This window comes from Notothenia rossii, assembly GCF_949606895.1.
Source record: "Notothenia rossii genome assembly, chromosome: 7".
Taxonomy (NCBI): Eukaryota; Metazoa; Chordata; class Actinopteri; order Perciformes; family Nototheniidae; genus Notothenia; species Notothenia rossii.
The window spans coordinates 31282171-31307910 of NC_136905.1; the positions used below are offsets into that span (position 1 = coordinate 31282171).

Here is a 25740-nt window from a genome sequence, read left to right on the forward strand (position 1 = left end):
GAACTTACTATATTTGCAAGTAATGGGTGTATAATTGATACAATAAAGGAGTCTGCATGAGTTTCTTCTTGTCTGTATTTTTTACAAATGTAACTTGATATGCCATTGAATATTTTCATGAAATTATTTAATTGCGATGTAAAATAACCTGAAATAACATTTGATTGAAGTGACAAATGTCTCTAAGAATACAATTGATTTGACATTTACTTTTTCTGGTTTGATTTATTTTTGTACACTGTATGGTAAAGATAGAGATACTATTACAGTATATATTCTGAAGTGTGTATGTTGTACCTGAGAGGGAGAATAAAACAGATAGAGAAAAGAACAACGAGGAAAGTACAGTACCTTCAGATATGTACGGAAAACCAATCAATCAAACCTTAGTTGTTTTCTGTTTTTGGTGCAGGGTCATCCCTATTTTCACGGGGTCTTATTGTAAGAGATTGGAAAGGGCTACCTTCACAGTTAATGGAATGAACAGAGATGGACACTTTAATTGCAGTTTCAGTGATTAAAAGTCAATTTAATCTAAAAATATCAGTGTCTATGGTTAAGAAAAAATGAATTGCCTGGCTATTCCAGGGTAGATCATAAACTATAGAGATTGAAACACATTGCTTTTGAGAAACATATATTCACTTAGGGAATAATAAGTGGATGACAGTTGCAAATGCGCTACAACAGCCCAAAACACTTCCATTCCGAGGGATGTGCTTCACTTTCAAAACTGTCTCTGTTGGAAGAGTTAGTCTGTTTCATAATTGTAAGTGTTTTGTCCTTTTATTTGAAATTACTATACAAGCTCCATTAGCTAGCCAGCTTACAGAAGATCTGCAATAATATCGGAACAAATCATGCGATCACATTGTAAATATAAGTCAATAAAACATTGTTGGTAAGTTTCAATTCACAGTTGGCCAACATTATAATCCCTGAAAGCCAACAAGTGCACTCTTTTTTGAGCTTCTTGCAGAGTATTGTATTTGCAGCAAAGAGTATAATGCAACGCTTATAGTAAACGCTGGGCTTGTTTCGTCAAGGTGGTCAATGTTTTCTAAATGCTGTGCATGTGTTTTCAAGTTGGTTAAGTTTATGTTTCTTCATTTGCATGTGTGGCATATTTGTGTTTTTTTATTTGGATCGTTTCTTTAACTGCACGCGTTTGCACCTGTCGGCCACCGTAGAATAACATTGCTGAGAACAAAGGACATTTCAAAGGTCTCCTTAATGTGTCATATTAAGAATATATTGAGTTCGGGCAAAAATAACTCTTGTTCTTTGTCCAATTTCCGAGGTGTACAGAATAATTAAAGTCTTTACTGTACCCAGCATTGTTTGTCACACAGAGCAATTTTCACCTCAGGAGGTAAAAAGATGTTCTCTTGCATAGTGTGTGGATTTTCCCACAGTACTTCAGAGAAAATGATCAATAACTAATCAACCAGAATGTCAAACAAAGTTGCATAGCAAACATTACAAAGTTTTCCAAAAAGAAGTACAGCAGTGAATGGGGATTTGGTGAGGAAAGCACTTTAAACAATTATGATGCTGCGTTTCGTACAGCCTTGGTGGTTGTTTTGCGAGGCCGACGGTCAGCAGGGAACAACATTAAGCACTGGGTAATTTGATGTTGATCAGCAGAGTGTGTCACAGTGAGTAATGGTCTCAGCATCAGCAGCAAAGCACCGGGAGCGGAGACAGCCAGGAGGAGCTTGATCACGACTTCCTGCAACACTTTTACAAGGTCATGTGGGGAAAACGTATTCAAATTAGAACACTCTGCAGGCCTTCAAGGAATGGTGTTACATGGTCCACACAGAAAACGAAAGCTGTGTTCCCGTCATTAATCTGTTGGTACAAGACACTGGTTAAACTCCTCCAGCTACACCACTTACAGAGCAAATAGGAAGTTGTTATTTTGCCTAAAATGAATTCATTTTTCACGGCTCCTTACACATCTCTGTTCTGGTTAAAGTTAAATGTTGGACAACTATTTATACTTGTCTCCTTGTTATAGCTGATACGGCAGAATATCTATCCTGAATTTTTCCATCCAGGAAGGTTTAGGTGGAGCCTGTTGAAACAACATTACTCACCCTGTTATGGGGCCCCATTCTGAACAATTTAAGTATGTATTGCATAATGTATTATTTTATATTTCTGACTTAATCTATGAATAAATGGAGTGTGAAGATAAATCCAAATGCTTTTCCCTATAACCTCAGAAAGAAAGCAAATTTTCCTTTTATGTGTTTAGATCTGACTTCTCTACTTACAAAAAGAAGTCTGATTCTATAGATGTCTATGAGAAAATGACCATGCTTCTCATATTATTTATTACCTTAGTAAGCATTTTCCTAATAACTTTATGTTCTTTTAATAGTTTCAAGCCTTCTTCAATACAGCTGGATGTTCATTTTGTAAATTAAAGTTCCATGTACAGTAACAACACAGATAATAAAGTCTATGTTAACTGCTAAGTAGTGTAAGCTAGTTAGCTTTGTTTGAGTTAGCTTGCAGGATAATATACTGTAGCTACTATGCTGTGTGTGATAGCTATTATTAAGAGTTAATACGTGAATGTGTTGGAGAATGCCAAAATAAATGAAACTTAGGTAGTTAAAATAGAACATTTGCTATAATTGGTACTGGATTATTATTTGATTTGAACTTTTATCCAACAAAATTATTAATTGATGCACAGGTTTATCTCAAATTCTCTAATAACCTTTTACAAATGGTCACTTTTAGGCCTCTATACCTTTGTCAGCTTAGTGTATAATATCCAAGATCTCTAATACAGCCCTCTCTCTTGAGAGCTTCAGTGAATGTGACAATACTTACATTCACATATCTCCAGTTACAATCTCGGCCTCCAGTTGTCAAGTACGTTGTTCCGCCCCTTTGCGCTCCGTGTTGTCATTTTCTATTCTCCGTATTAAATGAGACGAGTTTCCATACCAGCAAAGCAGTCTGGCAGTAGCTCTGGAGAATAATGAAATAGGCTTCAGATACAGTACAAGCTCAGACAGCCTCCGTACAGATGCAATGCAATATTCTTCAAGTGCTATGTAACATGAGCACAATATGTAGATAATAGATAGTACTTGATGATACCTCTATTACCGTCCACAAGCCAACGCTTTGGGCAATTAGTATCTCTCCGGTTACCCTCTGTACATGAGCCAATGCCAGATGAGAAGGATAAAAACTCAATTAGCTTTTGTAAGTGGCTGCCCACCCTACATACCAGCCCACATATTCCATATTTTCTTTGTGAGGTCAAGTTAAGGCCTTTCTCATTAGTATATTGTCACTACTTGGTAGTTTGAGTTAAAAACCTACTGATAAAACCAAATTCTTGCAATTCACTGGAGTATGCAAAAAGTGCAGCTCAAGAGGGATTAATCTATCATACTGCAAATCCCTTAAACAATGTGGGGATAAACATGACCAGAAAACTTGATCTGACAACTGGTCACGTGGTCTAGGGCAGCCAAAATTGTTGTCAAGTCAATGTGTTTTGCTTTCTCCCTCTTTTCATCTTTTTCTCAACTTCAATCTTGTTCTCTCTTCCCGGAGAGACACCATTTGTCAATTTCATTTTAAATGGATCCTATAAAATGATGTCTGTGGGGCATTGTTACTTCACCAATATATCTTTGATTTATGAAGATTAAAGAAATGATGTGAGTTCTTTGTTAATGAGTATCCCTAATTCCGGTGGGATCTGCTAGATGCGCAGTCTCAAAACCATTTCTTATTTGGCCTGTGTGTTTGCATGCAATAAAGCTACTGTAAAAGCAAGCTTGGTTACTAATGTGTCCCAGTATACTCTTCTACAAGTATCACCATCACCTTATCACCATGGTTACATTTTTCATTCTCATATAATGAGAGGAGATCATGATGTATCTAGGTATGTGATTGCAATTCTTTCATGTGGTTTTTAGGTAAAAGATAATTTTGTAAAATATGATCCATTGCTACAGAGAATACTAAAGGATATAGATAAGGTAAAACTAGCTCTTATTTGATAAACAACAACTTTAACGCTGCTTTAACGTTAAAGGGCCCTATTATGCTAATTTCCAGGCTTCATTATTATATTTCTAATACTGCCTGTGCTACAGTTCCTTAGCCTGTCACATACAACGTTAGGCTGTTACAAACGGGTGAGTGTTAAATAGGGCTGTCACTATGTTACGGAAGTACAAAACTGAGTCCAGTGGAGGCGTTTCAGGCATGGGGGGGGGAGTGTTATGGATTTTAGCCTTTGCAGACCATTTACATGCACAAAATCCTATATTACACACTACAGGAAAGGGAAAGCTTAAACAAGCTCAATAGGGCCCCTTTAATGGATCAGTACATATCCTCAAACCAATAATTAACACGATTCAACAAGATACAATTTGCATCAAAAATATTTTAAATATAATTTTGGGCATATTCTTATCCATAATAATGATGTAGCTGAGGAGCAAAAGATGGGTACCTAGTAGTATACAAATATATTCAAACCACTAGGAAACCAGGACCCGACTAATTATACAACTTTATTACAGGTTGCTGATATATTCATGTATTCTCACTTAAGCCACATTTTTATGACAGGACTTTTATTTGTAATTTGTGGATGATACGAATACATTGGAACAATAATGTGTGACTTATAAGAAAAACCTTTTATTTAATCATTGTCCTGAGCTAACTGTCTTTGTAATTTTCTTTTATATGTTTCAGAAAAAGACAAATAATAACATTGCTGGATATCTCAAAAAAACAATTTGTTTTTGTTAGACACCTAAGTTGCTACAGTATATCCACTCTTTATGTCTCATTCATTACCTATAGTGAACATATAAAGTGTTTAGTGTGTATGTAAACTATTATAATGATGATGTGCAAGCCCGGGTTGTTTTGAAATATGCTTCATAACATTTTTTTTTTTAAATCAAGAACCGCAGATTGCGAGCTAATTTACCTTCAAGGACATCAGGCAAACGCCAACTTTAATTAGTGAGGGGGGGGACTGCATATGTGTGTGTATTGTGTGTATTGTGTGTGTGTGTGTGTGTGTGTGTGTGTGTGTGTGTGTGTGTGTGTGTGTGTGTGTGTGTGTGTGTGTGTGTGTGTGTGTGTGTGTGTGAGGGTGTACAAAGTCAGGCAGACAGCTGCTGTGGAAAAATTGAAATGCTTCCTTCTCGACGTGCCCATTAACAGAGTTTTCAAACATCCTCCACTTCGGCGGCAGTGAACCTGAAGAAGGCTGGCAGGGTTGGAGGCGGGGCCAAGGCCACAGGCAATGATACTGTGCTTGCTACACTGATGTTACAAAGAGGACTGTAAAATGTTAATGACAACAGATCGGCTATGCATGCACACACTGTAATCACATCATCGTCCCTACTGGCCAGTGAGTCACCCTCTCTTATTTGGAGTTCTCACCACCATCAGAGCTGATGAAGTGTATACTGCGCCCTATAAGCGCCACAACCCTCATAACAAACAATAACATTATACCCTTGTCTTCATGTCCTGCTGGTTTCTTCTGCAGCTCCGTACTGTAATGATGGAGCCGCTCAAGTGATAAAGGAGCTGTGGGATAACAAGTAGACAGAGGAAGATCAGAGGAAAAGGGCTGCTGTAATAACATCCCCTGCTTGAGACTCTGATAACCCGAGAGGCATCATTTACTAGTATGAAAACAGCAGAGGGAGAGAAAAAAAAGGTTACACATTATGATAGATGTCAGCTTGCTCGTCTGAAATGTTTGGAGGAATTTAACTTTCGAGCAACGGATTAGATTTCGAAGAATCAAATCGTGTCCAACTTAGCTTTGTTTTCTGAAGTTGTGTTTTGATATGTGGGCAGATCGGTTCGCTGAGCAGCAGGAAGTGGCAATTATGGGATAACTGTTGAACTGAAGAAGAAGCACAATAACGTTTGCACATGGGCTTGGTAATGACATAGCAAAATCTTTCTAAATATAATCAATGTGATGTCATTCATTGGTAAATGGATTGAGATTGGACCAGTTTGCCATTTTTGGGAAGCAGAAGTGACTCAAGAGGGTGGAGTTAGGTACAACTAATGAGTGAAGACAGACTGTGAAAGGGTAAGAAGAAAACAAGGACAAAACCCAAACCAGACAATGCTGTGGAAGAGACTTCTCAATCACAAGTATGCCAAGTATAAGTATCCATTTTGCTCTTAATGGGACCATCATTTACAAAATGAACATCTTATTGAAAAAGGCTTTGAACTAGCGATTAAGATAAACTAATAAGAACAATTTCTACTGTGGTAATAAATCAAGTAATTTTCTCATAGACTTCTATACAACTGTTCTTTTTGCAACCGGTGAAGTCGTCCACTGTTTTCTTTAAAAAGAAAATGGTTTCCACATGTAATAAAAAAGGCACAATTTCAATTAAGGCACCTTTTTTTTTTTAGATACAAAGGTTAACCGTTGTTCATACCAGACCAACTAGCAGCAAAACTACTAAAGGTATTTAATTGAACAAGGGTGTATTTTATTGTTTATTAATTCAAATGTTCCTTTGTAATAGATATTTCAATGGTTAGAAATGGTTGCTTAACGGTTTTCTGCACCCAACTTTGATATTTTATTATGGTTAAGCAACTGTAACAACTTAAAGTGGTGTTGGAGTAAAAAGAGTGACATGATATGATAACCCATTAGGATATCTTGACTTTTATATCCTAATACGTTTCTTCCCCATAGGGTTAATCCTTATGGTTAGCGTAGCTTAGCATTTTTGCAATGGTAACAATACCTCTGAGGGACAAAAGAACACACTGGTGTTAGCAGTAAAGTAAACAAGTCACATCAAACATTATAAAACATTTAGCAGCATCATAACAATTATTTGTATAGCCACACAATTGAGTTTGAACAGTATTTTCCATAACTAGTACATTGAAATTAACATGTACAAGTGGTGAAGATGGTTTTGATGTTAAGTGAAATACCTTCACTTAACTATTGCCATATTGCCATATTGACATATCACAAAAGGTGTTTGCGTTTGGGAAAAACATTTCTCCCCCTTTCTTGGTTTGGTTCCTTTGTGTTAAAATTATTGTAGAAGCCACAAGTACTAAGAGTGAGGGTTAGAACTAGTGTAGTTTAATTATAATGACATCCACAGTATGGTAAAAATGTCTGTGATACTCCCGCAGACAATAACATGCACTGCAATTAAAGCTGAGTAAAAAAAGAAAAAACTGCTTGTCTCTCCCTCCCTATTTCCTTTGCAAAATTACATTTACGCTTCATATCGTGACCGTGATTCATTCTCTGCAAAGGGTACTGCAAGAAGCTTTCAGAAAGTTCAATTGATTCATTTCTTAACTCCGTTACAGAGCCTATTAAAGTTGAAACAATGAGATCCGCAGCCGGAGGCATCATGAGGATTGAATTGTCTTAAGAGGCAGTGGAGACAGACAGGTCCAAAATTTAGGTTTAAAACAATTTAATATCACATTTTCAGACTTTTGGAACAATACCTCAAAGACATGCCCCTTGAACAAATTGTGAGATTACTTGAAGGAGGTGAAACTATAATTTAGTTCTGTGAAGGCTGAACATGTCACTAGATAATGAAAAGTATCAGTGTGCACAGCTCCAAATCTTTATAATGCATCAAGTGCATGATATAAAAGATACAAGACCCCGGTACTCGCAAATAAAGGGACTTCTTATTTATTTTGGGTTAGGGTTTTTAGATGAAGCACTTTAGTTTTGCCCACAAACAATAAGGAGACCCTTTATCTGTTGTGTTTCTTTGAAAATGTGTGAATATAAGCATTAGAGCATTTCCAAATGTGTTAGCTAATCCAAAGCACATCAGCAGAACATTTTAAAGGAGTTTTTCCCATTTACCCCCAATGGTTTCTAGCTTTTTCATTAGTTTTGGTTTGATTTTCCTAAGTTTTGAAATATCCATCATGACGCTCCCGTCGCACCACCCGTGAACAATTAAGATGAGAAATACGGAGAGAAGACAAGGAAATGCATGTGAAGACAATTATTGTATTTTTTTCTCCCCTTGAGATATAGGTAGACATTCTAGCAAGAAAAGGAAGAGGCACTTTGACAAGAAAGTAGATGAGATGATGCACTCATCTTGTCAAAAACGTCCTCCCCTCCACCTGTCGCCTCTGCGGGATGGCGGGGGGCTTTGTTCTGTCTCAGCGACAAACCCTCCGCTGAATAAAGGTTTCTGTCTGATAGGACGGGCTGCCTATAGGAGAACTGCGCGTGGAGGGAACTATAATTTAGGAGGACATCCAGCAACTCCTCAAAACATGAATACCTCAGAGACTCACAATGCGCACAGTCCTGGAACCATTCAGAAAACTGGACTCGGTCTCATCATCTAAAGATAGATTCATGGAAATATATTGGAACAGACAAAAGGCCTCTCTTTGGCAAGAGACAATGGGTAACACACAAACTGGCGCGCATGCACATACAGAGACCGTGGAAACCGTTCCTAGGTTGGCCAGTAGGAATATGTCTCTGCCTATTATTCGCTTTAGTTCCAGGTTTCCGCTTTTCTTGGGTCTATCATGAGAAGGATGTGATGCCGTAGGGTTAAGGGGTCGGGTCTGCTACACACAGAGAAGGCCTCTTTATCCTGGAGCTACAATCAGATGAGACTCCTGGAAAACAGAGAGGGGGAGGACAGGAGAGAAATATGCGGAGCAATTTTGTGCCTTAGTCGCTTTTTCTCTCCCTGGCTACAGTTTTTTTTTGTGATCTACAAAAGCTGAAAAGATAAAGGATATTATTTTATCCGTTTAAATTTGAGAGAAAGAAAAGTTTGGCAATGTATTGTATTTAAACTAGCAGCAAAGCTAGCAGTTGTCTGGTTCAGATCAATATCTAAGAAAAAAAGGGTTCTTATTAAATAGACCTAGCCTACATATATTAATACAAATTAAATGTGGTGTTCCTGGACAGTGTTGGGCAAGTTACTTCCAAAATGTAATATATTACATATTACTTATTACTCTCTTTTGAAAGTAATAAGTTACATTACAATATTACTGTCTCTGAAATGTAATGAGTTACACTACTTTAGTTACTTTTTAGTTACTTTCACCAAAATAACCGCAAAAGAATAGCTAGGTATTTTAAATGCTAAAATGTAGTTTAGTGCAGCTCATTATGCATCCAGTGAAGGGCAATGTGGTATAGCATAACAACTGTGTAGGCCCTTAAGGCTACTAACAACTTGTATTACAGGGCTTAGTTGAATACTCGATTCTGATTGTAAATTCTTAACATGTGACACATTGTTAATACAGCAGTACAGACCGCTGTCAAGGACTATAATGAAGGTTAAAATATTGTAAATCAAGGCAAATATTATTTAAACCAGTGATTCTTAACCATAGGGCCGCGGCCCACACTTGGGCCGCCAGCGCCCCCCAGAGGGCCACAAAAAACTTTCAGTTTTGCACCTGTGGGCCGCAAGGGCCGCGAGACTGCGTGCAGCTTTCGACCACGTGGTGGCGTTTTTTTTTTTGTCAATGTATCTTTATTACCACTCAGTTGTTAACAAGCGCCAATACACATAGATGAAGCGGCAAAAATGGAGAAGTTTTTAAAAAGAAAAAATGAAGACGAATGTCCGGCCAACCCCCCCACCCAAAAGACAAAGTTTTTACGGAAATACAATCTCGACTTCATTAAATACGGTTTCGTAAATGGAGGAACAGAGGCAGTGCCAAAAGCCCAGTGTGTGGAGTGTGGGCTAATGCTGTCCAACGAAGCCCTCAAGCCCTCAAAACTACAGCGGCATCTAGAGACCAAGCACCCGAATCTCGAGGGAAAGCCGGTGGAATATTTTAAGAGGAAGGAAAGTGGGCTGCAGATGCAGAAAAGGTCTGTCGTGTCACTGACAAGCAACTCTAAATGTGCATTGAAAGCGAGCTACCTCGTAGCCAGACGTGTGGCACAGAGTAAGAAAGCATTCACCATAGCGGAGGAGTTGGTTCTGCCTGCCGCTGTTGATATGTGCCGTGAGATGGTCGGAGAGGCCGCTGCAAAAAAGCTGCTGACCATCCCACTCTCAAACGACACTGTGAGTCACCGTATCGCGGACATGGCATCAGACATACAGCATCAACTTATAGAAAGAATAAAAAGCAGCCCTTTTTTTTCTTTGCAATTAGACGAGTCCACGGATGTCACGAATGCTGCACTGCTGCTTGTTTTTGTTCGCTATCGCTGGGACAGTAGTTTGCACGAAGACATACTGTTTTGTAGAGAGCTACCAACACGAACTACGGCTCAGGAATGTTTCCGCTGCATGGATAACTACTTCACTGAGAACGGCCTGGACTGGCAGAACTGTGTCGGGGTGTGCAGGGACGGTGCAGCATCAATGACTGGCAGGCATCATGGTGTCATTAGACAGATCCTTGATCGTGCACCAGAAGCTAAATGGACACACTGTTTTCTCCACCGTGAAAGCCTTGCAGCAAAAAAGATGTCACCAGACCTCCAACAGGTGATGGATGTAAGTGTGAAAACCATAAACTTTATTAAAAACAATGCTGTGAACTCCAGATGTTTTGCTAAGCTTTGTGAGGACATAGAAGCAGATCATGTCCAACTGCTATATCACAGTGAAGTGAGATGGCTTTCCAGAGGACTGGTCCTCAATCGTTTGTTTGAACTGAGGAATGAGGTCTTCTCTTTTCTCAGTGAGAAAAAATCTAATCTTGTAGATTACTATGCTGACACAATGTTCACAGCAAAACTTGCCTACCTCTGTGACATTTGTTCACTACTGAACCAACTGAACACCTCACTTCAAGGAAGAAACAGCAACATATTTTGTGTTGCAGACAAAGTTGAAGCTTTCAAGAGGAAACTTGCTTTGTGGACCAAGAGGGCCCAGGAAAATAGGATGGACATGTTTCCACTTTTGTCTGACATTTTGGAAAACTCCCCTCAGGTGAAGATCAGCGACTCAGTCTCCCAGCACCTCTCACAACTGGCAGAGAAATTTGGTGACTACTTTCCTGAGGATCCCAGAGAGGGAAACATGTGGATTTTGGACCCATTTTCAGTGGATCCCACTGCAAATGATGTTGCTTTGCCCTCACACCTGGAATCCCAGCTTCTGGACGTTTCCACTGACAGCACTTTAAAGCTGCAGTGGGGCAAACTGGACCTGGGCTCATTCTGGGTTGCTGTCTCAAAGGAGTACCCATGTCTTGCACTGAGGGCTGTGAAACTCCTTCTCCCATTCACAACTACGTACCTGTGTGAATCAGGATTCTCCATTGTGGCCACAACTAAGACCAAAGCCCGAAACAGACTCAGAGCAACACTGGAGTCTACTCTGAGAGTGAGCCTTTCTCCCATTCCACCCAGACTGGATCTGATTATGTCTCAGAAGCAGGCCCAAGTGTCTCATTAAGAGGTCAAGATAAAAAGGGAGTTGTATTATTGTTGTTATTGTTGTTCATTGTTGTTATTATTTGTGTCATTGTTCATTTGTCACAGATATAAAGATTATTCTGGTTCTGCCATGCAAAAATGGAGACTGCTGAAGCAATTTTCAAATAGCTTTGCAGATTATAAGGCTATAGTTTCATTTGCACTTTATTTCAATTTCATTTAGTTTATTTATTTAATTTAAAAATAGATTTATATTATTTGAATGCATTTATTTTATCACCCCCTTTTATTGATTGATTGATTATTTATATATATATATATATATATATTTTTTTTTTATTAATTTAAAGTAAAATCCTAATATTGGTCTTTTTTATTATTATTTAAAAGCCTGACTTGATCCTTGACATTTTTTCTTGTCACAGCTTGATTTGGTCCAGGAATTATCAGCCTGTTCGGTGTCTTGATACAGTATGTGTAGGTTTACATACACATGTTTAATAAAAGTATTTGTGATGATCCCATTTTATCATGTCATTTTATTTGATAAGGTTTTTGCTTGTTAAACAGTTAGTGGATTTGGTTTATTATTGAATACAAATCAAACCGAGAATGAGGTCAATTAAACCTATACAGTGTTAATATTTAATGGGCCCCGGGCCACTTTGTACTATAAAAATTGGGCCTCAAGGTCAAAAAGGTTAAGAACCCCTGATTTAAACCATGCTCATGGTTTGAAATGGCAAACATTGAAAGGCAAAAGTATTATTAAAACCATGTAGCCTACTAAATCATCACCTTGGTCCCATCATATACGCTGGGAAGAGAATATTTACTGTGCTTGAAAACTGGTATCACATCATCATGTGAGGTTGAATTTGTGACCTGGAGAACATTTCAGCTGCAACATCAGCTCGTTGATAATAAGCTTGGGATATGAGATATTTTTTTAGCCATTCGTGGTGAAGGCATCTGCTATTGTATGCATTATTTTTGACCCAACATTTCTAAAGGCATGTCAGAATATGGTACTATTTTCACATGAATATTCTAGCCATTGTCTATTTTTATACCACAAGGCACAAGCTGCAAAATGACCGCCTTACCCCACTGTACAGGCGGGTAGTTGTTTAGATATACCTGGCACCTGCGGGCCGCAGAGGGGCGGCGTAGTTTCGGGCGACGAAGACTGATGCTCCGGGGCTGGCGAGTCAGGCGGGAGGGAGTAAGCTAGTCTCCACAACGGAGGGTAACGTGATGTCCGCATCTGACCTGTTGCTACTGTCTGCAGTAGATGCAGTGTTGCTGGCGTTTAGTGATGGTTGCTTTAACCATTTTCGTATAAATGATTATCCACAGATCAGATGTGTGTCACTGCTGTGGAAGCACTTTGGAAATGATGCACGCGCAGCGGAGCAGGTCACGCGCACCTGACACAATTTGTTGTTAGTATTTTTCGCTACGTTCTCTTTTTTGAATGGTTGCATAACGTTCAACTTCCCCGAAGATCTCGACGCGAAGCCTGAAGGGTAAACACCAGGTTTACTAATCTACCCGCACAATTTGTCCGGTGTCGGAATGTCTCGCTATGTTAGTACATTCTTAAAAAACAAAACACCATTTAATTTTGGGTTAAAATGTGTTGTAACTGCGTTACTGAGCATTGTAACGGGTAATATATTACCCACATTTCATTAGTAATGCGTTACATTACTTCGTTACAGCAAAAAGTAATATATTACTGTAACTCCGTTACTTTTGTAACGCGTTACACCCAACACTGTTCCTGGATATAACTTATCCAGTACTTTGGGTTATAACCAAATACCTGCGAAACAGGCATTTATTTTAGTGCAAGTTAGCACTGCTGAACATTATACGTACTTAAAATGTACCTGGTAGTTTTCTCTATAGCTGGTTAGCGATCTGATGTTAGCGCATAGCTTAATTTTGGGTCATTCCAGAATTGGAGGACAATTTAGACACCAACATTTTTGAAAAATGAACCTATTATTTTTTGTTATGTAAAAGGAAAAACAGATAATACACCATCAAAAAAAGTGATTGGCCCAGCCAAGGCATCAAATGTACACTTTTTATTAGATGTTTTATTTGTTGTGTGCCATGCTTTGTGCAACCCTGTTACAAATACTCATTAAGCAGAAAAAGTTTTCAAAAGCATTCTTCAATACATTCTTTATTGTTAAGTAAAGAAAGTCACATTTACATTAAATAATCATGTCATTTTTGGATAAAACTGGTTTAATTGTATTATTTTAATAGAGAATGATATAGTAACAGGGTTGAAATTAGAGTAACAGGGTTGCGTAAGGTAACAGGGTTAAATGGCTACATTACTTTTGATTGTAGATCATGACATAAATGTGACAAATAAATACTCAGGACAACAGAAATGTTGTTTGATGATATTTTATATATATTTTCCAATGAAGAATTAACCCTGTTACTCTAATTATAGTAACAGGGTTGCAAGTAACAGGGTTGCAAATCAATGTTAATTTGAGCTTTTACCTCAGGAATTAATGCTAGCTGCACAATGTAATGCCATTGTCAAGGAATGGACACTTAGATATTGAACTAAAGAAAGATACATTTGAAATGAATTTGTTTTAGTCTCATAATGTGAGTAACAGGGTTGCGTTTGTATGAGTGCCACACTCCTTCAAGAGCGACAAGATTGGAAATATATAAAAAATAAAAGAGAGGACTTAGTTTTGGTCTACTCATGGCACTAGCACATGGCTTGCTGGTGGCCTTTCCACTGTGTCATGTGAATAACAGGTTTTTCACTTCCTCTGCCAAGCTAAAAAGGTTTCGGTAACAGGGTTTCACGCATGTTGTGGGACACACCTTCTGTGCAAAATTACTGTTATTTAAAATGTGTTTATGATTTAACAAATTGATTTTACCATTACAAGAGACATATATCAATAGAATAATGTCAATAAAGGTAAATTGACATGCAAGTTGGTCACCAAGAAGCTGAGACAAGAGAAAAAGGCAATTTTAGGGGATGTTCGAGAGCTATTTGATATTTTAAATAATATTTTGAAACCACTTTTTCTACAACTTTATATGCATCTTGTCTCAAGACAAGTATATTTAACACAACATGTGCATGTTTTAGCTTTTTGGGCATGGATTATTAGATTTGTGGGACATGAAATGTCCTCCAATTCTGGAATGACAAGAACACTGTGTTGAAGTACAGCCACAAAAAGCCATCAGCATGGCTGCTAGAATCTTAGTGCATTCAGAACTACAACAATGCATATGTCATAGGTACATTCACATACAAATAAAGTAAAGATGTACATAGGGGTTAACCTGTTTTATAGAAATAAATTTAACAGCGACTTGAGTAGCACATGGTTGGTTCACCTCGCTAGCTTTAAGCTAACAACTGTTCTTTTGCTGTTTTGGACTGTTTAACACGGGAAAATAATCAGTATACTATCTTTGTTCACACTACAGTGATTTGATCTGAGCTGCTCAGTGCAGACAAAGTTTGCTAGAGGGGGGGTTGACACATGTGTCTAAAAGAGATGCCACTTGGCCATCATTCTTCTGTCCACCTCCAGTGTCCAAAAGGACAATTTCTGACAATGAAACCAGACATATGTAACCTCTCCCTTTACAATGGAAATCTACAGACAATACTAACCTTTCAGCGATAACGTCTCGAGTTGTATTCCGGCTTCGGGGCCTTTGTTGCATGTCATATGCCTCTTACTCTCAAATACATTTCTTAATTGTAATTTTATTTATGGTAAAATTCATTTTACTAACTTCAAGTGGGATATATTTTTTCTTATACCAAATGTTACTTTAAAGTTCAATCATGTCTTAATTAGCAACTGGTTTTCTTGTCTTCTACAAGTGATATCCATGCGGAACGGATGCAGGTCACATTTTAATAAGCTGTTTCTCTTATATGTTTCTCATATCATTAGCGTATTTCACAGCACATAGTTATAATCATCAAGTCTCCTGGGGCTGCGGATGAAGCAGCGTGCAAGTCAAAGTCATCGAAGCATCCACTTTTTTTAAAGATCGTTTTTACTTTGCTCTTCATTCTAGATCCAAAACGGTTACGGCCGTACCACAGCTGCACTGGGTGCACCATTGAGGCATGCAAGAGACATGACTCTGTGCAGATTGGATCATTTGTCTTAGCTGTGAGTGCTGACAGATTGCCCTGTCTTTACCGTCCCCCTCTCCGTCTCTTCCTGTTTCCAATTCTATCCATCCCTCATTTAAAACCTCCCTGAAGCAGCAGCGGCAGCAGCAGCAGCACAGAGGTCCATACGCAGTAGAACTCATCTCACTCACTTCTGAATGATCTATCTTTGCTAAATAATAAAAATATCTATATCCTAAGTCTTTCATCAATCAGGCTACCTCTAGTAAAATATTTTTGTTTTACACTCAGCTTCTGTTAAAAGCATTTTGAGTCAATCTCACACCCTGCCGCAGGAAGGCCGATTAACAGCTACAGGAAACTTAACTGCTTATTTTTCCATAATAAAACCCGAACACAACTGCTGATAAGCATTTTGTCCCCCCCGACAGTGATGAAAAAGCTCTTTTGTCTCCAGACTCAGAGGCAGCAGTCGATTCATCTCCCTTGGTGCTGGAGGAGATATCAAGCTGCAGCAGCCTTCTAACACCCCACATCCAGCAGGGTCTCCATCTCCTCTGTCAGCTGTCAGCTCAATACGTCTGCTGTCTGTCAGCGCAGCTTTCAACTCAGTCTGTCTGCCCAACTAACATTGCACTTTCCCGCCCCCCCTCTCACACACCGTCTTCTCACGTTGGAACAGCCACTCATGACAGTACGTTTTCTGTTCATCATTAAGCTGTCATAAGCATTATAAGTTCCAAAAGTGCTTTCTGGATGGCTATTTTGAGTAGTTTTCTTTGTCTTATGCTAGCTGAGGCAGCTGTGTCAATCTTCCCCTAAAGCAGGTGGACTTTCTGGCCTGCTCGAAGGCTTGGCAGGGGTTTACTCAAAGTTTGCCACTGCAGCTTGTTGAGACCACTGGAGAAACTAATGAGCCCCTGAAGGCCCCCGTGATATGCCCCATGGCCTTGTTAGAAAGCCAATATGGGAGAGAAAGGCTGAGATGTGGGTGCTTGTTAAAGTTATGGGGCGATTGGGGACGCCCGAGGGGAAGACAGAATGACGATAAAATTAAATGTACAATATGTCCTTTTCTGCCACTGCATCACTAGCCGATCATGAAGGTCTTTTATTTCTCCTGATAAGGATTGTTTCATTGTTCGGCATTCAGGATCTTTTTCACAGGAGCCAAATTATGTGCAGGGGTCTAATTGCTAAGTTTGCTCAGCTTGTTTCTGAAAACTTAACATCCAAACTTCTGATTACTAAAACCCTTCTTCCCATCTCATCTAATCTAAAATTGCTTGACGGTCATTTGTAACGATTGAAATGTGCATGTGCAGTAACTTTAACACCAAGTAATTTCATACCTGACAACAATGGCTTGTACATACAGTAAACGTTTTATGATGGTTAATAAAACAGGGATATCTTAGAATGCAATATACATTCAATGAATATCAAATCAGCTTTTATTGGAGCTATTTGGCTTCTCAATTGCATAATAAAGACGTTAACGAGTACAGTAAAAAGATAAATTGGAGGATCCAGATAGCAGGGTAAGGTCATGCAGTATTCTCAAATCAAGGAATACTGTATACCATTACACCTTTTCAACACTATGAAGACTTTAACAAATTACAAAGTTGACTTCCATACTATGTTTTTGTCTTTATTTTAACCGCCATAGCGACTCCGAAAAGAAGAAAAGAGCATAGCTTCTGTGATTCCTGTTTTTGCCGACTGACTCCAAGATTCTCAGGATAGATGACCCATTAGGATTGGGTGACTAAAACGGGAAGTCAATCTAATGCCTCATTTCCTCTCAGAGATGAGACATGGCTTGACCTCTGCCAATAGGATCTCTTTCTTTCTACAGTGACCACGGACAACGTTGTAATCTCACACATCGCTGTCTCGCTTAATCCGAAAATAATATCAAACACATTAGCAAACGCAAAGGCCTGGAAATCCAATTTGAGATTCATGTGGCGCTCGTAGACCTGATCACTCCATATGCGTGTTGTTATATGCTGTTTTAATAGACATTTATCTCAAATGAGAACAATATCATCGAGGAAGTGGAGAGTGGCAACTATTTTAGTCATATTCCAAGTTCTCGAGGATAATGTTTTTTCTCAGATTCTACTCCAAAAAATATTGACTCTCGGTTGAACTCTTTTTAATAACTTAAATATGTTTTCTTGATACATATATTTACCCGTTTTGGTACCCGTTTCATTTTTTACTGGGACCATCATTTTGTTCAAGATTGAAATACCTCAACAAGTATTGGATGGATGCCATGTTTATTTCAAATGGACATTCATGGTTCCAAAAAGATGACAATGGCTGATGTTTCCTATTGACCACTACGACGTTGATATTTAAATTCTGGGAAAAATGGATCCTCATTTATCAGATATTCTTGGTGCCACGAATATGAATTATTGGTTACCCAAATACGTTTAAACTAGTGCAACCAGCAGTTCAAAGTTTTCACCTATCTAGTAAAATATCGGATCTTCAAGATGGATACATGGTTCCCAGATAGCGCAATAGTTTCAGAGATCCCCAGACATTTTCTCATACCATTTTTAGGTTCATATTTGTGGTTTTGTGAGAAATGTCATGCAACCTATTGTATTAGTTGCTGTGAAACAATAATTGATTACATTACATTACATTTAGCTGACGCTTTTATCCAAAGCGACTTACAATAAGTGCGTTCGACCAAGAAGATACAACCTTGAAGAAAACAGAATCATATAAGTAGATCAGGTTTCATAGAGCCAAAACATTTCAAGTGCTACTCAACTGGCAACTCAATTGATCTTGGTTTTGTTGTCGTTTTTATCTAATGCCACCATCAGGTCAACTTTTTTGTTGACAAAGTGTTTTGGTTTATGACCAAATACAGGCCAAACAACAAACGTAGTAAGCAATGTAATCATTATCATGCTATGGCTTTCAAAGTGGCTGCAATTGGATATCCTTTCCCTTTTTTTTCTCCTGTATACATTTACGAAAGAGAAGCAAGCAGAACTGCCCTCCAACCATGGACAAGTAATTACTAAGGCTGAATATGGATTAGACCTTTTTTCAGACTGATATTTTCATAAGATAGTAGTCTGAAAAAGCAAATGAGCTGCACAGTGTCAACAGAAAGCAGTGTACTGTCCAAAAAACTTTTAAATTGACACTTCCTTTGTCCATTAAGGGTAGAAAGACAAAGAGTGCCTGCAATTCCTCAAGGCTGCTGGGTGTCTGCGTCTCTGTGTTTAAAACAGCAGCCAGTAATGTGTAGTAGCTCCTCCTGCTCAGCGGGCTTGAAACAAATGGGTTATTTAGAGCCTACTTCATTTGCACTTGTGGCGAAAGGGCAGAAAGGAAATGAGAACCCCTTGACGGTTCAGCGTTGGACGTATTTAATTAGGCAATTTACTCTCTGCTTTGCTGCCTCAGTGGGCACAATACTTCTTTGTATTTTTAAAAGTAATTGTCACTTGCAGCATCAGCATTCAGCCGATTCAGGCATGCAGTCAGGAGCACAAAGAAATTGTCCCTATGTTTCTATTAAGAGATTGTAAAAATAGAAATGCAGGCACGTTATTATGCTGCAATGCTGGTCAGAGATAACCTATGGGCACTGGATTCACAAACCATTAAGCAGGGATGTGGGCAGCAGAATGGTCTCCTCTCGATTTCCAGGAAAAGCTAAAGCTGAAATAAGTCACAGGAATTTACACATTAAAAATATTTTCAGTAACATTTATATAATAATTCATTTTATTTATGAAGCGCTTTATCAGGTGCTCAAAGACACTTTACAGAGGTAAAGAAAATAAGGTATGATAAAAAGTCTAATTAAAATCAAGCAATAAAACCACGCGTATCACAAGGGCACGGCATCACACAGTAAATGCTTGTCTAAAAAGGTGAGTTTTGGTCAGTGTTTTAAAGGTGGGGAGGTCAGTACAGTTTATGATTTGTGGGACTGAGTTCCAGAGGGTGGGGGCAGCGAAGACTATATTTAATCACGTCATATGTTTATATATAATATAGTGTACAGCCATATGTGTGGCTCTGAGGCTGACCAGTGCAGTGGTGCTTTGAGCTAAATGCTAATGTCAGCATGCTAACGTGCAGTGATAATCTCAACATGAGGATGCTTAGAAGGTTTTATGTTTACGATCTGAGTTTAGCACGTCAGTATGCTACATTTACTAGGATAAGCACTTCACAAAAATATTGGAATGTTTTTAGTTTTGAAAGATTTTGGTCATACATTTAAAGAAAAATGTTGCTCAAATTCATCTTTAGAGAAACATGAAGGAGTTATACAATATTCAATGGGAATGTTCAATGGTTGGTGAGACATTTCGTGGCACTCGAGGAAAAGACAGAGTATTACTAAAGTCATCAGGATACATCATCTGGGAATCTTGAATGTTGTGCCAATGCACCTAGATATTAAGATACAGTGCATCCGGAAAGTATTCATACTCAATAGGAATTGATTGTAGACCTCAGAGACAGGATTGTATCACGGCACAGATCTGGGGAAGGGTACAGAAAAATATCTGCAGCACAGTAGTCTCCATTATTTGCAAATGGAAGATGTTTGGAACCACCACGGCTTTTCCTAGAGCTTGCTGCCCAAACCAAAATGAGCAGCGGGAGAAGGGCCTTGGTCAGAGAGGTGACCAAGAACCCGGTGGTCACTCTGACAGAGCTCCAGTGTTCCTCTGTGGAGATGGGAGAACCTTCTAGAAGGACAACCATCTGTGCAGCACTCCACCAATCAGGCCTTTATGGTAGAGTGGCCAGAAGGAAGCCAAAGGCACATGAAGGCCCCCATGGAGCACCTAGACTACAGGAATCTCAGACCACGAGAAACCAAATTGTCTGGTTTGATGAAACCAACATGGATCTCTTTGGCCTGAATGCCAAGCATCATGTCTGGAGGAACCCAGGCACCGCTCATCACCTGGCCAACACCGCTCATCACCTGGCCAACACCATCTCTACAGTGAAGTATGGTGGTGGCAGCATCATGCTGTGGGGATGTTTTTCAGCAGCAGGAACTGGGAGACCAGTCAGGATCAAGGGAAAGATGAATGCAGCAATGTACAGGGAGATCCTTGATGAAAACCTGCTCCAGTGCGCTGGAACTCAGACTGGGGCGAAGGTTCACCTTTCAACAGGACAACGACCCTAAGCACACAGCCACGATAACAAAGGAGTGGCATCAGGACAAGTGTGTAAATGTCCTTGAGTGGTCCAGCAAGAGCCCAGACTTGAACCCGATTGAACGTCTCTGGAGAAATCGGAAAATGGCTGTGCACCGACGCTCCCCATCCAACCTGATGGAGCTTGAGACAATCTGCAAAGAAGAATGGGAGAAACTGCCCAAAGAAAGGTGTGCCAAGCGTGTAGCATCATACTCAAGAAGACTTGAGGCTGTAATTGCTGCCAAAGGTGCTTCAACAAAGTATTGAGTAAAGGGTGTGAATACTTATGCACATGTGATATGAGTGTTTTGTTTTTAATTAATTTACAACAAATATTTTAAAACCTTTTCCACTTGGTCATTATGAGGTATTGTGTCTCGAATGTTGATAAAAAAAATGAATTTAATCCATTTTGAAATATGGCTGTAAAAAGTGAAGGGTTATGAATACCTCCCAGATGCACTGTATGTCCCCGGATCATTTAAATAGCTTTGACCTAGCAAATGACAAAAAGTACCTGTCTCCAAAAGTTAGGGTTATAATCCAAAATCGGTTGTGTACCTGCTTCAATTAAGTAGCCAAGTGGCAGAGTAAAAATTCATAACATTTAATATGTGAATTAATTTCTTCTTATTAAAAGAAAAGATTTGTATGCTTTTGCTACACTGTTCGGTTCAGCTGATCCCTTTTTGTATGTTTGGACCCAAAGGATACACAAATATATTTTTTGTTTTCCGAGCTGGAAGAGTTTGGGAACCTCTGAGCTAAAAAAATATAGTTCAACCTCTGAGGACCATGACCATGTGTTGCAAATTCAATGAAGTCCATTAGGTAATTTTGGAGACATTTCACTCAGAACAAAAAATATCAACGTTGTGGTGGCGCTATTGGGTATATCAGGGTATCACCAAAGTCAATAAGATTCATCTTCTGGACTCTCTCTGTCCTCTCACATCTCGGCAGGCTCGTCAGTCCCCTCCTGCTCCCTGGCTAAATGACGCACTGCGTGCTAATAGAACCATCCTTCGGGCAGCAGAGCGGAAATGGTGGAAATCCAAACACCATGACGACCTCCTAACCTATCAGGCTCTCCTCTCCTCTTTCTCTGCTTCGATCTCTCAGGCAAAAAGCACTTTCTTTCAAGATAAGATCCAATCTTCCTATTCCAATCCCAAAAAACTATTTTCCATCTTCTCCACCCTCTTGGACCCCCCTAAAGCCCCTTCCCCCTCCGCGACTTTGTTAACCACTTTGAAAAAGAGGTTGATGATATTCGCTCTTCTTTTTCCGACTCACCTTTACTCACCAGACCCACCTTTCACCCACACACTGACCTCCTTCTCCCCTCTCTCTCCAAGTGAGGTTCTTACCCTCATTACCTCTGCCCGTCCTACCACCTGTCCTCTGGACCCTATCCATTCAAACCATCGCTCCTGATATTCTACCGTTTCTCACCCATTTAATCAACACTTCTCTAACTTCTGGTCACTTTCCAAACAGTCTCAAGGAGCCAAGAGTAAACCCTCTCCTAAAGAAACCCACTCTCAACCCATCTGATGTTATAAACTACAGGCCTGTCCCTCTCCTCCCGTTCCTGTCTAAAACACTTGAACGCGCTGTCTTTAAACAACCCTCCTGTTATCTCCATCAGAACAACCTTCTGGATCCGCACCAGTCTGGTTTCAAGGCAGGTCACTCAACAGAAACTGCCCTCCTTTCTGTCACTGAGGAACTGCACACGGCTAAAGCAGCCTCCCTCTCCTCTGTCATCATCCTTCTGGACCTGTCTGCTGCATTCGACACGGTGAACCATCAGATCCTCCTTCGCACTCTCCAAAAACTTGGATTTTCAGGCTCTGCACTTTCCCTCCTCACCTCATACCTCAAAGACCGCACCTACAGGGTTAATTGGAGAGGGTCGGAGTCCGACCCTTGTCAATTAACTACAGGGGTCCCTCAGGGCTCTGTTCTTGGTCCCCTCCTCTTCTCCTTGTACACAAACTCGCTCGGATCAGTCATTAGCCCGCATGGTTTTTCATACCATTGCTACACTGACGACACCCAATTAATTCTGTCCTTTCCCCGCTCAGAGAGCCAGGTCGTCACACACATCTCTGCTTGTCTAGCTGACATCTCTCAGTGGATGTCTGCTCACCACCTCAAGCTCAACCTTGACAAGACTGAACTGCTTTTCCTTCCGGGAAAAGATTGTCCCACTCTTGACCTAACAATCAACATCGGCACCTCTCTTGCTTCCCCGACTCAGACTGCAAGGAATCTGGGTGTGACCCTAGATAACAAACTGTCCTTCACTGCAAATATAGCTGCTACAACCCGCTGCTGCAGATACACATCAGGAGACTACGTCCCCAGCTGACCCAGAAAGCAACGCAGGTTCTGGTCCAGACTCTTGTCATCTCATGCCTAGACTACTGCAACTCCCTCCTGGCTGGTCTACCTGCATGTGCCATCCGACCTCTGCAGCTCATCCAGAATGCAGCTGCTCGTCTGGTCTTCAACCTTCCTAAATTCTCCCACACCACGCCGCTCCCTTCACTGGCTTCCAGTAATTGCTCAAATCCACTTCAAGACAATGGTACTTGCGTACCATGCTGTGAATGGATCTGGCCCTTCCTACATCCAGGACATGGTTAAACCATACACCCCAGCACGTGCACTCCGCTTTGCATCAGCCAAACAGCTCGCTGCACCCGCACTGCGAGGGGGACCCAAGTTCCCATCAGCAATAACATGTGGGTTTGCTATCCTGGCTCCAAAATGGTGGAATGAGCTCCCCATTGACATCAGGACAGCAGAAAGCTTACACATCTTCCGGCGCAGACTGAAAACTCATCTCTTTCGACTCCACTTCGAGCCATAGAATTATTAACAAAGCACTTATATACTAATAAAGGACTGGCTTATCTAAAGCCAGTTGAGTAGCACTTGAAATGTTTTAGCTCTATGAAACCTGAAGTACTTATATGATTCTGTTTTCTTCAAGTTTGTATTTTGTCGGTCGAACGCACTTATTGTAAGCAGTGCTTGAATTGGAATAAAAAAGGTGCCAGTACTCTAAATCAGCAACAAGTATTTGGCACAAAGTCATAGTATATCCTATAATGCTGGTGGGTTTGTCTCTTTACTGTATATTTTAGAAAGGCTCACTGTACTTAAACAAAATGACTCAGGGTGCATCTGAGATTAGAGGGGGTGCAGTGGTAAAGTGCTATTTTTATAAGTGGGGAGTGGACCTGACACCCTCTAGTCTAGGGGGGTCCGGGGGCATGCTCCCCCGGGATTCTTTTTTTAAAATATTGAAGTTAGATGCATCAATCTGGTGCAATTTGAGAGCAAAATGAAGAGATATATGGATACCTCTCAACATCCATAATGAAACAACTGTAAACAGATTTACTTTTTCTTTATGGATATAAAAGAAAGTAAAGCTTGACTCCTACTGGCTGGTTAAATTACTCCTCGTCCCTGAGGCAACTTCCAGTTTTTTGTGCCATTTTGCTGGATTTATTTCTCAATAGCGTTGCTGCACAAAGTGATAGCCCTCTAGTTTAAATCTACTACCCAAAAAGAAACATATGGAGATGGGTTACTATTTAAAACAAATTGCAAATCTATTTGGGAACAGTGGGGCCGGGCCTCAAATCCTATAGGGGGGTCCGGGGGCATGCTCCCCCGGTAAGATTTGTTTTTAAATGTTGGACTTAAATGCATCAATCTGGTGAATTTTGAGGGGGAAATAAAGAGACTACACCCATATGAAACTAAAATGTATACATTTAAATAATCATAAAAACATATGTACATGGCCATAACCAATAACATACAATATGCAATATGAAAAAACATTGAAACTTGTTTATTTATTTGTTTTTGGTTCATTTATAGTTGTGAGTGTGTCTGGGCTCCTGAATCGGCCTCTCCTGTCTCCCTCCTCTCCCCCCTGCTCCTCTTTGAGGCAACAGCAAAGACTAGTTTTAGCTCTCAACAAGTTTATCTTACCTTTTTTCACCTAGTTAACATTTTGTTTGTATTATTCATGCATATTTTACTCATCACTACCCCCTCAAATGGAAATATGTGTTTACATAGATGCTGACCGAACCGTTTGAGACCCACTGAGATAACTTAAACTAAGTTAACTATCTAAAGACTCAAGAGAGTAATTTACCTCACCAGAGCTGTAGTTATCAGCCTCTCAGTCTGACAGCAAAGGACTCTCCCTCCACCTTGTTGTTGAAAAAGCTCCTTATATCCGTTAGCGCAGCTAGCTAGCACCAGATGCTAACAACAATACACGTAACCGGTGCGCGCGCTTTCTCGCTCGCTCGCGCCACACATACACCAACACACACCCTCCCGAGCTTGAATGACACACAGAGACCAATCGAGGGCATTAGTATGATCTGTATGAAAGTGGCAATGTCGGCAGGCCACGTCATGTAGACAGCCAGTCACCCTCTGTGAGGCAGAGTCAGACCCACATTTGCGCTGCGTTGCGTTTACAATATATACGTATATTGCCGGCGGCTGAGTACCGGCATTTTACTGAGTACCGGCATTTTACTGAGTACCGGCACCTTGCCGGTACTCAGTAAGAAGTGCCGGTACTACATGGGTAAAAATCAGAAGTGCCGGTACTGCGTACCGGTGAGTACCGGCCCAATTCAAGCACTGATTGTAAGTCGCTTTGGATAAAAGCGTCAGCTAAATGCAATGTAATGTAATGTAACCATGAATGTCTGTGTTAAATGTGTCAGTACATTGAATAGTTGTTGAGAGATATATATATTTAGTTCAACACCAAACAAAATGACAGACCGAGATGGCCAACCAATTCAAACCACTAATGTGTAAGAAGTACTTTGACACTGTGAGAGCTACTTGAC

At 40.0% G+C, this 25740-nt stretch overlaps 1 long non-coding RNA gene across 2 annotated transcripts; it reads right to left on the reverse strand.

Annotated features, from left to right (window-relative positions):
* Positions 1-139: 139 nt before the first annotated feature.
* On the reverse strand, positions 140-25519 carry LOC307013392. Of its 2 annotated transcripts, XR_013800969.1 has the most exons (4): positions 25028-25519; positions 5533-5932; positions 2851-2991; positions 140-1854 (listed from the first exon to the last, which is right to left on the reverse strand). It is a non-coding gene; the product is annotated as an uncharacterized lncRNA (long non-coding RNA). The 2 variants fall into 2 exon arrangements; XR_013800970.1 differs by lacking the exon at positions 25028-25519 and having other exon boundaries at positions 5533-6927.
* Positions 25520-25740: the final 221 nt, after the last annotated feature.